Here is a 15,241-nt window from a genome sequence, read left to right on the forward strand (position 1 = left end):
GTTTACTTGTATGTCTATCGTGTAATATGTCTTGTCACCGTGGGATAGGGAAAACGTAATTTCGGTCTCTTTGTGTGTCTCGGCATGTGAAGATGTTGACAATAAAGCAGACTTTGACTTTTTTTGACTTTGCTATACCATAAAATGGTCACTCAACTCGGAAAATCTTAGAAACTGGGGTACTAGTTCTTTAAAGTACCACTTGTATGTGAATTTCACAACTGAGCAAGTGGCTTTTTGGCTTTGGTGCTATGTTGACCCCGGAAAAGTAAGTATTTAGATGCATGAAAGCGTACTTGAACTGGAACTTACAATATATTCTCTTTATTAATGTGTTTTCAAAGTAACAACGAAAGCTGAAAGTAATTTCAAGACTTATCGCTGAGATCAGCAAAGCAAATAACTGAAGCATCTGATCTGCAGAATAAGTGAGAGACTGCAGCAGATTTTTCTGCAAAACAAATGGCACCCTAGCTGTTGTTTATTTCCCAGGAAGCATGCCCTCTACCCAGTTTTCAGAGATGGGAAATGTACTGACATTCTGTACTTTACTATAATTACATTTACCTGTATAACTTTGGTATGAATACTCACTCATACCATAATCATATCATATCATTTGACAGAGCCAATCACAAGATGTGATGGGGGGGAGGGCCGAGTGTAGCGCTTCATATGATTGGCTGAACCAGAAAACATCATTTGCTTTTTCTTCAGGGGTGTAATCCAGAAAGCAGGTTTAGTAACTGAGTCTGTTAAGTATGTTAAGAAATCAGAAAATCTACGGATTTTTAGTTCCAAGAAAAGAGGTAAGTGAAACTCCGAGTCACTCACCATGGCAACCGGTACTGTGAAGCTAATCTGCTCCCGAGCAGCTTTTATACAGGAAACCCTTGCCTCTTCCCTTTTGCCGACCGTAAGATATGTCGTAATCATTTGAAAGAAATCTGATCAACATCAAGACAGAATTAATTTGCGCTCCCTTGTTTGCGTGGTGGCTCCTCAGACCCCATCTTGATGTGTTGTCATTCCCTGGGGTGAGGGATTATGTTGGAGCGGTATCATTACACGTGCACATCCATCATTTTTATCAACAACATTCTGCAGCCACATATATCAAATGTAATCATCAAAGTGAGAACACAATTTACAACTGTAAGGGGGTTCGGGTGCAGGTAGTAGGTCACATCCAATCCTCAGGTAACTTTGCATCTAATCACTTACTCCACCATAGGTCGTAAAGATACATAGGAAGAGAGACAGGGTGAGATGAAAATAATTCAACTACACATATGGACACTTACATCTCACATAGACACATTAATTTCCCTGTAAAGAAGCATCTGTTGAACGTGCCCATCAGTGATAAGATGCCCAGAGTCTGGCTCAGGGCCAGCTCCTTCACATTGGCCAGAGGTGCAGGGGGTGCACCCTCACACACTTGGTTTACGGGCCTCTGCCCTCGTTCTGTTGGCTTAATACAACTCAGATGTCAAAAAAAAATATCAGATATGAATAAAACTTGGGAGGCACACAATTATTGCCAAGTGAAACATGCCTATCCTCTCTGAATTATATTCTTATATTTCATTTTTAGCTACAGCCAAGTTCGTTTCCCTCCTGTGGGATTGCACTGATATGAAAAAATATATAATTCAGAACCACTTTTCCAGCAAATGTGCTAAGATTTGCGTTTGAATCTCAAATAATCGGATGAGTGCATTCTGACTTGCGCATTCACTCGGTCAAAAATTTTCCCCCATGCTGCTTCTCTCTCTTTTGCTGCTGCGGAGATGTTACTCTATCATGAGAACAGACTTGTAGTTATCGTACGACGTCATTAAAACCTCCAATCCAATGTGTGTGAAGTATGCGGATCGATTTTTTTCTCTCTCCATGGTTACCATGATGATTAAAGGTATCAGTGTTCCATTGGCTAAGTGGACGAGCTTAACTCAAGGCAGAGTTGATTTACCAAATTTATATCAGCGATTATGCAACTGGATACACAATTTCCCATCTTATGGTAAGTCAACCCAAACTTACGATTGAATGAATGAATGTAATATATATAATATATTTTTTTTTAATTTCAAACATGTAAACAATAAATCTAAGTGAAAGTCATGTAAACTATGACTTTGCATGAGACTTGGTACAAACAAAATACAATATACAGCACAAAAGGAGCAGAGATGCAACTTTACACATCTGAGAAGGAGTGGGGAGAAGTCGGACTTATTAAATTCAGAGTTTGCTGAACCATCTACTGTCATGTCTCCGCTCCACCTGCACCCTGTCCAATACTTTTCACCATGACACACATGGCCAACAGCCAAAAATGTACTTGTGTTAAAATGTAAAGGATGAAAGTAAAATTCTAGTCTAAAACAATAAACACTCAAATTACAAAGTCCATTTGTACTATGATCCATTGAAGAAGCAAAATATTTTAGTACTTTTCAAATTCATCAATATTTCTATTATTTTTTGTTGTCGTTTGCATTTGTCATTGTTTGGATCAATCAACCAACAATAACAAAAACAAGAGTTCACATAATACTAGCCTACCCTGTAACGTGTCTTCACTTGTCCCATCCTGTCTGGTCATTCTCCCTTAAATATTGTCATTAATACGGCACTGTAGCTAATGTGAGTTGTCGAATTCAATCAGAGGAATAATTAGTGCTCTTCTGTGTTGTGAAGCTGAGACTAAACCCATTACTCGGTGACAGCCTGTCTGAGTTTGTTTAACAAGACATGACAAGCACAGGTTTGTGGGAGAAAACTGACATGTAAGGACACGCAGGTAAATTATGCATTTGATTTAAAACTAGTATATTATGTAACAATAAAAACAACAACAACAAACTGTCATTGTAAATGACGCAATGGCAAATACTCTTAGGTAATCATTTCCGTGTTCCCAAGTTAACCTCTTTCAATGGAATCTCACAGAGAACTGAGAACCAGAGCAGCAATAGAAGAAAGTTCTCAATCTTAACTTAGAGTCATTGGAAATCATAAGAAGGGTATAAAACGGTAATTATTAAACAAATAATAAAATAAAAAGACAATTTTTAAGTGGCTTAACTTTGGTTCGAAAGGCAGGCAGAACCAATAATATACATGTATTTGCTGAGCGCTCCACTTTTCCTTGTTGCGCGATAAGTATTGCTGGCTCTGGTTGTGTTTTTGGTCTCCTGTCTCTTTCTGGTGCATTTCTTATTGTTACTTAATAGAATAACCCTGTCAAATACTATCAACATTGTGCATGTCTGTTCATGAACTTACTGAACTAATTGGCAGGGTAAATTGGCGATACAATTTCCATCTGGTCAATTGTCTGAGCGACATGATTGGATAAGCAAAGTGCCATTTACAGTATACAGGTGCTTGTCAATGAATCGGAACAATGCAGAAAATTGCAGTTACAGTTTTTTTATGTATTTTTTGTGCAGAAAGCAAATCAGGTATGCCGCATAAAAAGTGGGTTAGCTGTCCTACTTGTTAGAGTAATTACAGACACTGTTGTTTTATTGAATTAGAATAATGGAGAAACCATTTCACTGAATTAAAATACAATTTATTAAATTTACAACAATCACTTTCTCAGCATTTTATGGCTACCCCTTGGCTTGTATGACTGCCTGTCTGCAAATTTCTGGCTTGAATTTTCCACTTGACAATAAACCGAAGGTTTTCAAAGACATTGAGGTCTGACTATTTATGACTATTTATATGAGAAAACACTTTTGATATCAATACATTGATTTGAGTAATGCGGCACAGAGGAGCATTGGTTAGTACAGGGGTGGGCAAACTACGGCCCGCGGGCCACATCCGGCCCACGGGACCGTTTAATCCGGCCCGACAACCCTGAATAAATTGTATTATTAAAACAAATTTTGGGTCGTTTTGCTTGCACTGACTGTGTTTCCCCAGTAGATGGGGAACCGCTTGCCTGCGCATTTACTACCGGAAGCCGTGTCAGAAAGCTCGGTGCACACTCACAAGTGCGTGTACGTACTCAGTAGTACGGACATGGCGCACTCGCGCTCTACTTGTATCAGTTTCAAATTTAGAGCGTGGGCTGTGACGACAGCATTCTTGTAATTCGCGCGCTGAGCTTTCAGATACAGTTTTACACTAAAGCCATCCACAAACCTTCCCCTGGACTCCCTCTATTAAAATGAGTCGTCCAAGGAAAAGCAAGGTGGACACAGTGCCGAGTGTTTAAAAAAGAGTGGCCAATTTGGCTCGACGTACGCGACGTGACGTTCAGCCACATCAACATCAACCCGTCACAGATCGAGGTAAACGGACCAACACCTCGGATCTCTCCTAAGAATTGCCACAACAAATTTCACTGCAGACTATGACGCCTTAGCAAAAAAGGGAGACCGACAACACTGTTCCCACTGAAAATGAAGGGGAGGCTCTCAAGTTTGTTGTAAAAAATTTAATATGATTTGTACACATAGCAGGGATTGAAATTAGCGACCATTCTCATTTTCAAACAATGCAGGATGCTCAAGGACATTGCTGCACCACCTGTTTGCGACTAATCTTAACCTGTAAAGTTCTTAAGGCTTACTTTAAGGAAGTGTTTCCCGTTTCCTCCCCTCTGTTACCAGGTGTTTGTGAGTTAAAACTCTGCTCTGATTTTCAGATACCCCTCACCGTGTTGCCGTTTTGATTACTTCATTTGGATGTATCCTTTCACCGATTCTTCAAGATGATATATTTGGTCAGAATGTTTGTCGTTTGATGTGATCTCATAAGATAAACATCTTTCATTGATCTGACCTGCAGGCACTGAAGTGATGGCGACTGTTATTCATCATAACAGTGTCGTATTTTATGAGAATCACTGATAGCAGTTTTTTAGTGATTATTATTAGTATTTCTATAATGCTGTATATAAATGCATAAATTGTTTGGAATATCCATGCTTTACTACCTACTAAAGGCGAAAATCTTTTATGCAATGACCTTTACAGGTCGCTCATATTACTTCACACAAACACTACGTCCATCTGCTCCTGGTTCGGCCCTCCGGTCCAAATTTAGAACCCAGTTCGGCCCGCGAGTCAAAAGGTTTGCCCACCACTGGGTTAGTATGTCCGCCTCACAGTTCAGAAGTGCGGGGTTCGATTCCAGATCTGGCCTTCCCATGTAGAGTTTGAGAAAACTCACGCGGGCACGGGTAGAACATGCAGAGTTCTCCAGTTTCCTCCCACATTCCACAAACATCCATGGTAGGCCGATTGACCACTCCAAATTGTCCATAGGTATGAGTGCGAATGAGGGTGTCTATGTCTGCCCTGCAATTGGCTGTAAACCAGTTCATGGTGTACCTCGCCTCCTTCCTGATGTCAGCTGGAATTAGCTTCAGCCTGCCCGCAGCCGTCGTGGGGAGAAGCAGTTCAGATGATAAATGATTCGAGTGAGAGTTATGCTTTGGCAGTTGGGCATTAGTATCGGTGTTGTGCGTAAGACTGCTTTGCCAAAAGATTTTAGCGTATTGAGAATGTTGTATTTGTTCAGAAAAATTAGCCAAACTGATGAAGGAAAAAGAAAAAGTCACTGTTTGCTCCCTAGCTTGCAACATCTAGAAATGTTTGTCCAAAAAAGTATCAGCATCTATAGTGCAAAAGTGTCTGTATCAAAAACATGCATCCATCCATCACACTGCAGGCTTGGCATTCTCCGCGTGTTTTTTTTTTTTTTTTCAAAGTCAAAGTCTGCTTTATTGTCAATCTCTTCACATGCCAAGACACACAAAGAAATCGAAATTACGTTTCCACTATCCCACGGTGACAAAACATAGTACACGACCTACATACAAGCAAACAACACACAATAAAAACAAGAAGGCACAAACAATGAATAATAAGAGTGATGAATAAATAATAAATAAACAATAACACAATAAATAAGAGGAGCAAAACGGAGCAAGTGTGCATACAGCAGATAGTAAGCATAGCGCAAAAGTACAGGACGCTACGCAGAAAGAGGGAGAGAGTTGAAGTATGAAGCTGTTGGTGAGTCTGGTGGTGCGGGAGCGCAGGCTCCTGTACCTCTTCCCAGAGGGAAGAAGATCAAACAAAGAGTGAGCGGGGTGACTCACATCACTCACAATCGTGGTTGCCTTGCGGGTGAGATGGGAGGTGTAAATGTCTTTCAAGGAGGGGAGTGAAGCACCAATAATCTTACCAGCCGTGTTCACTATGCGCTGGAGGGCCTTCATGTTGTAGGCAGTGTAGCTACCACCCCAAACAGCAATACAACTGGAGAGGACGCTCTCAATGGTGCCACGGTAAAATGTAGTCATGACGGCCGGAGGAGCACACGCTCGCCTGAGTTTCCGCAGGAACTTATAAGATAAGTTAAGATAAGTCCAAGCTCGGGGGTCAAATTGAAAATGTTTCAATTACTGAAAGAGAGGTGGAGAAGGGGTTTGTGATGGAGAATAAGTCCCCTTTTCGTCCCCCTAAGCTACTTTTTATACAAAATAAATTTGCCACATTGAAACTTGCCTCTAGCCCACAACAGAGTAAGTTAAAAGTTAAAGTCCCAATGATCGTCACACACACATCTGGGTGTGGTGAAATTTGTCCTCTGCATTTAACCCATCCCCGTGTGATTTTGATCCATCCCCTGGGGGAGAGGAGAGCAGTGAGCAGCAGCGTTGCTCGGGAATCATTTGGTGAACTAACCCCACAATTCCAACCCTTGATGCTGAGTGCCAAGCAGGGAGGCAATGGGTCGTCCCATTTTTATAGTCTTTGGTATGACCCAGCCGGGGTTGGAACCCACAACCTTCCATTCTCAGGGCAGACACTCTACCTCTAGGCCACTGAGCTGAACAAATGACCTTAGAGTGAAAGACATTTTAAAATTCTCTCTCTCTCTCTCTCTCTCTCTCTCTCTCTCTCTCTCTCTCTCTCTCTCTCTCTCTCTCTCTCTCTCTCTCTCTCTCTCTTTCTCTATCTATCTCTCCCACACACACACACACACACACTGCACTTACCTTTATGTAATATTTTTGGGTTAGTAATAGTCATTAATTCCCATGCTATTTTGACGAACGCAAAGGATAGACCCAATGACATGAACAATTTACTTAAAACTGAAAAGATGCCAGACAGGCACATGGGAATTTGGTGAAAGAAAAAGTGAATGGTTGTGCAAAGGTAGGTGGAAAGATTATGTGACACATACTTGGAGTCAAGCTGTGCAAGACTCTCATAAACATGACGCTAACTAGAACGTCAATGTCTCATACTGAGATCATATATTACATTACAGAAGGATTTGCAAAGAATGACGCTTGCAGGATGTGGGATGAAAGGTATCCTTTTTAAAAATTCATAGAGCAGCTGATTAAACTAAGACGTTCGGTGATACATTGCCATGCTGATTTGTGTCTCATGTTTTATGCACTGTGCTGTATCTGATGACACTTTTCTTCCAATTGAGGCCAAAGTGTACCAGACATTCTGTCAAACATCCAAGTGTTGACTATTTCGTATTTCTTTCTTAAGTGGCAGCCGAGTGTATGTGCAGGAAGACTGAAATGTAATTTCAAACTGTGTTATGCCCAGTGCAAGTCACGCACAAGGCACAGTCTAAATCTGTGCAAGGGTTAGCAAGGGTCTCTGTATTTTCACAGACGCACGCAGCTTGCCGCATTTATAAGCGGGTGTTTTTTGCTGTTGTGGGTGTGAACACAGCCGACTTGATTCGTCGCTAAATGAAGCGACTCCGCGTCTGAGAGGAGCAGTCCTTGACATGGAAATTGAAAGCACTCAAAAAATGTTTTCTAGCACTGAAAGCAGAGCCCCACGGGCGGGTAATAAGGAGTTGGCCGGGGGAAGTCAAAGATCCTTGAAATGGGTATTTGGAGAAGAAGGATTGTCTGTGTGTGGAACACCTGCGATTTGTTTATTATTTTAAGACAATAGGGATAAATCTACAGTTTTTTTCCGTGTATAATGCCCGAAATTTAACAAATTTATTGTCCTAAAATCTGGGGTGCGCATTATACATGGGTACAATTTTTTTTTAAATTTAAATTGTTTTTTTTTTTTAAAGAAAATCATGGTACAACAAAACCAACAACAGCACTGACCGACAAAGATGTGGAACAAAAAGACAGGGTGACATTACCAAAGACAGGAACAGACACCAAACAGACATCATGACAGTAACACATGCAATGATCCGACGGTGAGCGAGGGGCAGACAGGACTTAAATACAAAACACGTTACATTGATTGAGGTGACACAGGAAGGGAGGGGCGACGCGAACAGAAACTATGGCAACGGAGACACATAGCAAAACTGGGGACGAGACATGACAAATCTCCCTCGAAATAAAACTTGAAATCACCTTTCTTCTTGTTTGTTGTCAATGGCGCATCGCATTCAGCCATCCTGCCCAACACACTTAGTCAGTAAAATTCATAATTGACGACACATCGTTTGATGCGATGGTGCAATCCTTGATGGTGTGTTATTGTCAAATATTGTTTGGTTTTAATCTCCATCGCGGACCGGACGTCATACCGAGGCAGTATCACTGCGCATGCGCACTATGGATCCGATGCGAATAGTCCTCTTCTCTTCTTGACTGACAATGAATGTGATAGTTTAATACAATCCGCAAATAACAAAATGCGTATTACAGGTAATATTTTATTTCACAACACTTTGCCTTGTTCCTTTCGTCTCTGCTGTTCACTTCAATCACGCTCCATACGACAGCAATGCTCTCGTATCAGACGCTTGCTCGATCACCTGCTCGTTTGCTGTCACAATGTACCCTACACAAATCCGAAACATTTGTTGCGGCTCCGAGTCACGACGAGGGGCAAGTTTTGGTTTCCAAGGGTGTTTCTATTCCTCTTCAACGTCTCTCCCATACAGAGCCGCCTTTTTCACGTCCGCACGCCTTTTTCACATGTCCGCACTGATCGCGGTGGTGCCTTTACGGGCAGTCGGAGAAATCAACGCCAACAAAAAAAAATTACATCCAGCCTAGTTAAGACTATACCAAAGACTATAAAAATGGGACCCATTGCCTCCCTGCGTGTGTGACGATCATTGGGACTTAAAAATAAAAAAAATAAAAATTTAAATTGGGTGTGTATTATACATGGCTACAGGCATTTTTCCAGCATCAACATGCCATTTCTAGGGTGCGTATTATACATGGGGGCACATTATACACGGAAAAAAATGTACTTTTTTAAAACTGGAATTACCGAAGAATTACATTAATAATCACGATTGTACAATATGAAAAAACATGTTGTTTGTTTGATTACACAAAAGTGATTAGCACAACACATCTACCAACTCTACAGCAGTTTTTGAATCTCAACATCTACTAGAATTTTGCAATTTCTGGAGAAATTGCGTGTGAAGGCGAAATGTATGAATAACTTCTTCGGGGAATGCTGCCGAACGATGTTGAAACGTGTTGAATTACTTGAGAAATGTAGAATATTTGGAGAATTTGTGGCGAATTTCAAAATAAAAGATGTGAAGTTTTTGGTAAGTGGGAAGTTGTGGAATAGGTAGAAAAATGATGAACAGTTGAAAGTTGAAATGGGTTGAATCGGTTGAAAAATGTAGAAATGAGAAGGGAAAAAGGAATTGGGTGTGAATTTCAAAATAAAAGATGTGAAGTATTTGGGAAGTTGTGGAATATGGTAGAAAAATGATGAACAGTTGAAAGTTGGAATGGGTTGAATCGGTTGAAAAATGTAGAAATTAGAGTACAAAAACGGAATTTGAGAGAATTTTGGTTGAATTTCAAAATAAAAGATGTGAAGTTTTTGGTAAGTGGGAAGTTGTGGAATAGGTAGAAAAATGATGAACAGTTGAAAGTTGGAATGGGTTGAATCGGTTGAAAAATGTAGAAATGAGAAGGGAAAAGGAAATTGGGTGTGAATTTCAAAATAAAAGACGTGAAGTTTTTGGTAAGTGGGAAGTTGTGGAATAGGTAGAAAAATGATGAACAGTTGAAAGGTGGAATGGGTTGAATCGGTTGAAAAATTTAGAAATGAGAAGGGAAAAGGAATTGGGTGTGAATTTCAAAATAAAAGATGTGAAGCTTTTGGTAAGTGGGAAGTTGTGGAATCGGTAGAAAAATAATGAACAGTTGAAAGTTGGAATGGGTTGAATCGGTTGAAAAATGTAGAAATTAGAGTAGAAAAACGAAATTTTAGAGAATTTTGGTTGAATTTCAAAATAAAAGATGTGAAGTTTTTGGTAAGTGGGACGTTGTGGAATAGGTAGGCAAAAGATGAACAGTTGAAAGTTGGAACGAGTTGAATCGGTTGAAAAATGTAGAAGTTAGAGCTGAAAAACAAAATTTTGTGAAAATTTGTCGGAATTTTTAACGTGAAAACGTGAAATTTTCGAATTTGGGAATTTTGGGAATGTCGAGAATCCTTCCGAATGTGATTAGAATGTGCTGAATGATGTGAATTTCAAATTGGAACGACGTAAATGTGAAATGTCGAATGTGCCATTAAGAATGAATGGGGAAAAATTTGTCGGAATTTTGGGAATTTTGCGGAATCGGTAAATTTTCGGAACGAGAAAAATACAAGCGCTCGTCGCGTGAATATTTGGAATACGTGAAAAGTGGAATGGAGTGAATCGGATGAATTATGTGGCAGATGAAACGTGTCAAAAAAGTGAGGAGAATAAAAGAGAATAATAACTAGAATTGCAATTTCGGAAGAAATTGCGTGTGAAGGCGAAGGCAGATGTTAAGTTACAAACGTTAAGCGTTAAAAATGATGAGCGGGAAGAATACAAAGGGAAAATAGATAATTGTGAAATAAATGGGAAAATGTTACAAATACATGTTACAAAAAGGTACAAATGATAAGCGTTAAAAATGAAACGTTACAAATGTTACAAAAAAGGTACAAATGATAAGCGTTGAAAATGATAAGGGGGAAGAATAAAGAGTAAAATAATTTATGACTCCCAATGTGGGAATCGAACCCACTACAGGAAACTGGCTCGGGTTGACATTTCCATTGTGTTTCCGACTGAGCTAACGAGGATCCTTCCTTCTTGCTGGTTGAATTTGGTTAATGTAATGAATGTGTTTGTTGAATGCGAATGCGTAATCAAAGTGGTGGAAATTGCTTAATGTAATGAATGTTGAATGCGAATGACAAAAGTTACAAATGATAACCGTTGAAAATGATAACCGGGAAGGATAAAGAGTAAAATAAATAATGACGCCCAATGTGGGAATCGAACTGACGCGGGTTCTGATACCACTCGGGAATGATGCTCGTGTACTGGAATCACTTGTGTTTCCCACGAGCTAATTGAGTCCCTTACTATGTCGTGGTTGCAATTGGTTAATGTAATGAATGTGTTTGTTGAATGCGAATACGTAATCAAAGTGGTGGAAATTGCTTAATGTAATGAATGTTGAATGCGAATGTTAGTTACAAATGATAAGCGTTGAAAATGATAAGCGGGAAGAATAAAGAGTAAAATAATTAATGACGCCCAATGTGGGAATCGAACCCACTACAGGAAACTGGCTCGGGTTGACATTGCCATTAAGAATGAATGGGGAAATAAAAGGCACAAATTTGCTAATTACTTAAAAACGGTAAATGTTATGAACGCGAAAAATACTGGCAAGCGTGCCATGAATTTTTGGAACGTGTGAAAGGTTGAACGAGGTGAATCGGTTGAAGCATGTGGGAGTAGTTAGATGTCAAAAAAGTGGGAGGAATAAGTTGTTTAATAATAAAGTACAATATCAATGTGTGAAGGCCTTCGCCTTCACACAATAATAGAGAATGGTGTAGAATAACATATGTGTGAAGGCCTTCGCCTTCACACAAATATACTGTACTTGTTTTTTGTTTTTATTGAACCATGCCAAATCATGGCCTGATTGTCATGGAAAAAGTGTGTTGCAACAAAAGAAACCATTCTGTGTTTATTTATTGAGTCAACCGAAGGGAAAAGAAGAAGATAATGAGTGACATTCATTCAAAATATGAACGAGTTCATGAACTTATGTTCATAGAGTGTCAGAGACATTACTGTGGAATAACATCCTGCTCTTCACACCTTTTTGAATTTGTCTACACTTTTTTTGCCATTATTCACATGTCCTGAATGTTGTTAGTCACCTTAATATTGAACAGAGGGTGTGTTTTTACCGAAGTCAAATCCCTTGTTTGGCACGCTCAAACATGGCGAATAAAAAACTCTTGAATCTTGAATCTTGAATTGAACGCATTCAGGTGCAACACTGCATCTTGCATTTGAAGGAGGATACTGACTGTGAGGTAGTGGTCGGGAAGTGTCTGCCTGGACCGCATAGAATGGTGGTATGGCATATGACTCTGGTGGTGAGGAAGATTAAGAAGACAAAAGCAGAGCAAAGACCCATGTGGTGTAAGGTGAGACAGTACAAGTGTAACCTTTTGAGAAGAGGTGAGAGACAGGTCCTCAGTGTGTTGGGAGGGGCTTGCGGGAGGCTGTGTCACTCCAGTCAAGGTGATTAGAGAGAATTGCAGGTGAGTACTTGGCATATCTTTTGGTAGGAAAGCCTCAAAAGATACTTTGGTGGTGAAACTGTAAAGTGCAGAAAGGGATACAAGAATAGAGGTTAGCTAAGAAGAAGTGGGACACAGAGAGGACTGAGGAAAGGAGAGAAGAATACATAAAAACCCAACATTGGGCTGTGGTGGAGACAGCAGAAAGTTATCATGACAGGAATGCTCAGTTGGAGAGTTACCGGTATGCAAGAGAGAAGAACCTTCAAAGCTTGGCCTAATAGAGTGGGCAGTAAATTAGGCTGATTAAGAACAAAGATGGAAATCTGTTGACTGGTGCTGGATAGATGGAAATAATACTTGGAGAAGTTGCTGAATGAGGACACTCAGGCAAGAGGAAAAAAAAGCAGTTGTGGTGGACCAATATTTAGCAGCAATTAGTAAGACGCAAGAAATTGCAAGAGCCCTGTTAAATCTTTCAAGGGTTTCAATTTCAAATATTTAAAGAATTATACTTTTGGGACACATCTCTTGAATTATTTCAAGTTAAATAAACGGTGATACTAATTAAACTAAAGGCATTTTTACACAATTACTGGATAGGATGACATGTCCATCATACCAATTCACCAAGCCAGGTTTTCACCTCAACCTAGACATCTGTTTTAAAATAGTATGTTCATATTCTGTCTGTGCTTGTGTGGGATCTCTTCAGATTCACACGGCTCATCAGACGGTCCAGATCGTTGGTGTTAGCTCGTCAGCCCTGGAAGTGAATGGTTTTCTGGTCAGGGTGTATGCTGCTTCTTGCACAGTGCCAAGTTGGATATGCTTCAATTCTCCAGGACCTCGCAAAATTAAGCGTTATGGTGGATGGTTGATTCTGGAATTTGGAGGGTATTCTACATCCCACTGGGTTGGATGCCTTTAATCAAAAACCACCATCATGTAATACCACAGATCTTTCTGGGGAATAAAATAAATGTGTAACAGTATAAGCAACTCATGCAGTTTAAGAAGGGTCAAAATGGAATCTTTCCCTCTGGTGTAATCTATGTTTAGTTTCTGTCTTTTGTTATCAGATCAGGCCAATGCTATTTAAAGATCTCAAGCCCCCATGTTGCTTCCCACATGCTGTTAGAGCACATGGCTCTTCACAAACACTGATGCGGGTGGGATTATTCATTAATCATTGCTCTTTTCACTCGGTGGTTCTATATAGTAAATCAGTCATGGAAATCATACTTGATTCAGTTTAATATTTCTCTATTCTCCAGTATTACAAAATGTAGAACCAAAATGAATTTTGGTGTGATTGGTGAGGTTGTGGCTTGGTGCTCGTTTTTTCGTGACAAACCAAGCTATTAAAAAAAACGTGGCCATTATAGGAGTTATTACTATTACAATTAATTTATTCATTAAAGCCCTTGTGAAGTGTTCTTTAAATGCATTGACATTGTATAACTTAGTACTTCCCTAATTATAAAAATCTAACAAAATAAACATACTTGTACTTGTGCCAAATAGAACATACAATAATCGCAACTTTCAAAACTCGCGCTTGACATTCAAAAGGATTAAAAATAAAGGATTTATTTGGAATTTACGACGGCTCAGTGACACACTGGTTAGCACACCCGCCTCACAGTGCAGAGGTTGCATGCTCTGGTCTTCCTTTGTGGAGTTTGCCTGTTCTTCCCGTGCCTGCATGGGTTTCCTCCGGGAACTCCAGTTTCCTCCCACATTCCAAAAACAGTAGGGCGATTGAACACTCCAAATTGCCCGTAGGTGTGATTCTGATGGCTGTTTTTCTCCGTGTTGCCCTTGCTGGCAACCGGTTCAGGGTGTCCCCCGCCTACTGGCCGTAGTCAGCTGGGATACACTCCAGCATACCCACGGTAAAGAAAATGGATGGATAGATATTTGTTATTTGGCATTATTGAACAGCGAATAGTTACTCATTAGCTAACTAACTGCTAGAAATGACAAAATGCAGCAAATGTGACCAAAGGTTCTGAAGGGCTATTGAGTGGAGTGCTTCCTGGCTCGCAACGACATCAGCATCATCCTCATCAACCAGTTCATCGCCGAAATGATTCGCCACGCCATCAACGCCCACATGCAGTCCATCCCGGCCGTGCTGGAGATCCCGTCCAAGGAGCATCCCACGACGCTTCCAAAGACTCCATCCTTCGGCGGGCCAAGAACATGTTCTCGGCCGACGACTTCCGATAAAAACAACCGACCCTGCGACTAGTGGGGCACTTTGTAGTTGAGCTACAAAGTGCTCCACTAGTTTTATGTATAGAAACCGAATACCGTATTGGCCCGAATATAAGACGACCCTGATTATAAGACGACCCCCTCTTTTTCAAGACTCAAGTTTGAAAAAAGACTTTTTGAACACCAAATAATTTTTTTATAAATGCTGTACATCTGAAACAAATGATTATAACAATATATTCGAGAGAAAAGGCATGTTATTTTCCCTCTTTCAAATCATGCAAAAAATGTCCATCCTTCCTCTTTTGTTACTTTCTGCTGCCATCTGTGGTGTTAGCGGGTCATTTTAGACCCGTGTATTAAATCAGCCATAAAATACACAAACAATATTTTATCATTCAATGTGTTTCTTGACTCTTGTTTAGCTGGTTGGGCTCCCTTATCCATTAAAAGATTGA

General features: G+C 40.1%; 1 pseudogene; it reads left to right on the top strand.

Moving 5' to 3' along the window:
* Positions 1-12,401: 12,401 nt before the first annotated feature.
* On the top strand, positions 12,402-15,031 carry LOC133163245 (V-type proton ATPase subunit F-like; annotated as a pseudogene).
* Positions 15,032-15,241: the final 210 nt, after the last annotated feature.

Source organism: Syngnathus typhle, linkage group LG1, assembly GCF_033458585.1.
Source record: "Syngnathus typhle isolate RoL2023-S1 ecotype Sweden linkage group LG1, RoL_Styp_1.0, whole genome shotgun sequence".
NCBI lineage: Eukaryota > Metazoa > Chordata > Actinopteri > Syngnathiformes > Syngnathidae > Syngnathus > Syngnathus typhle.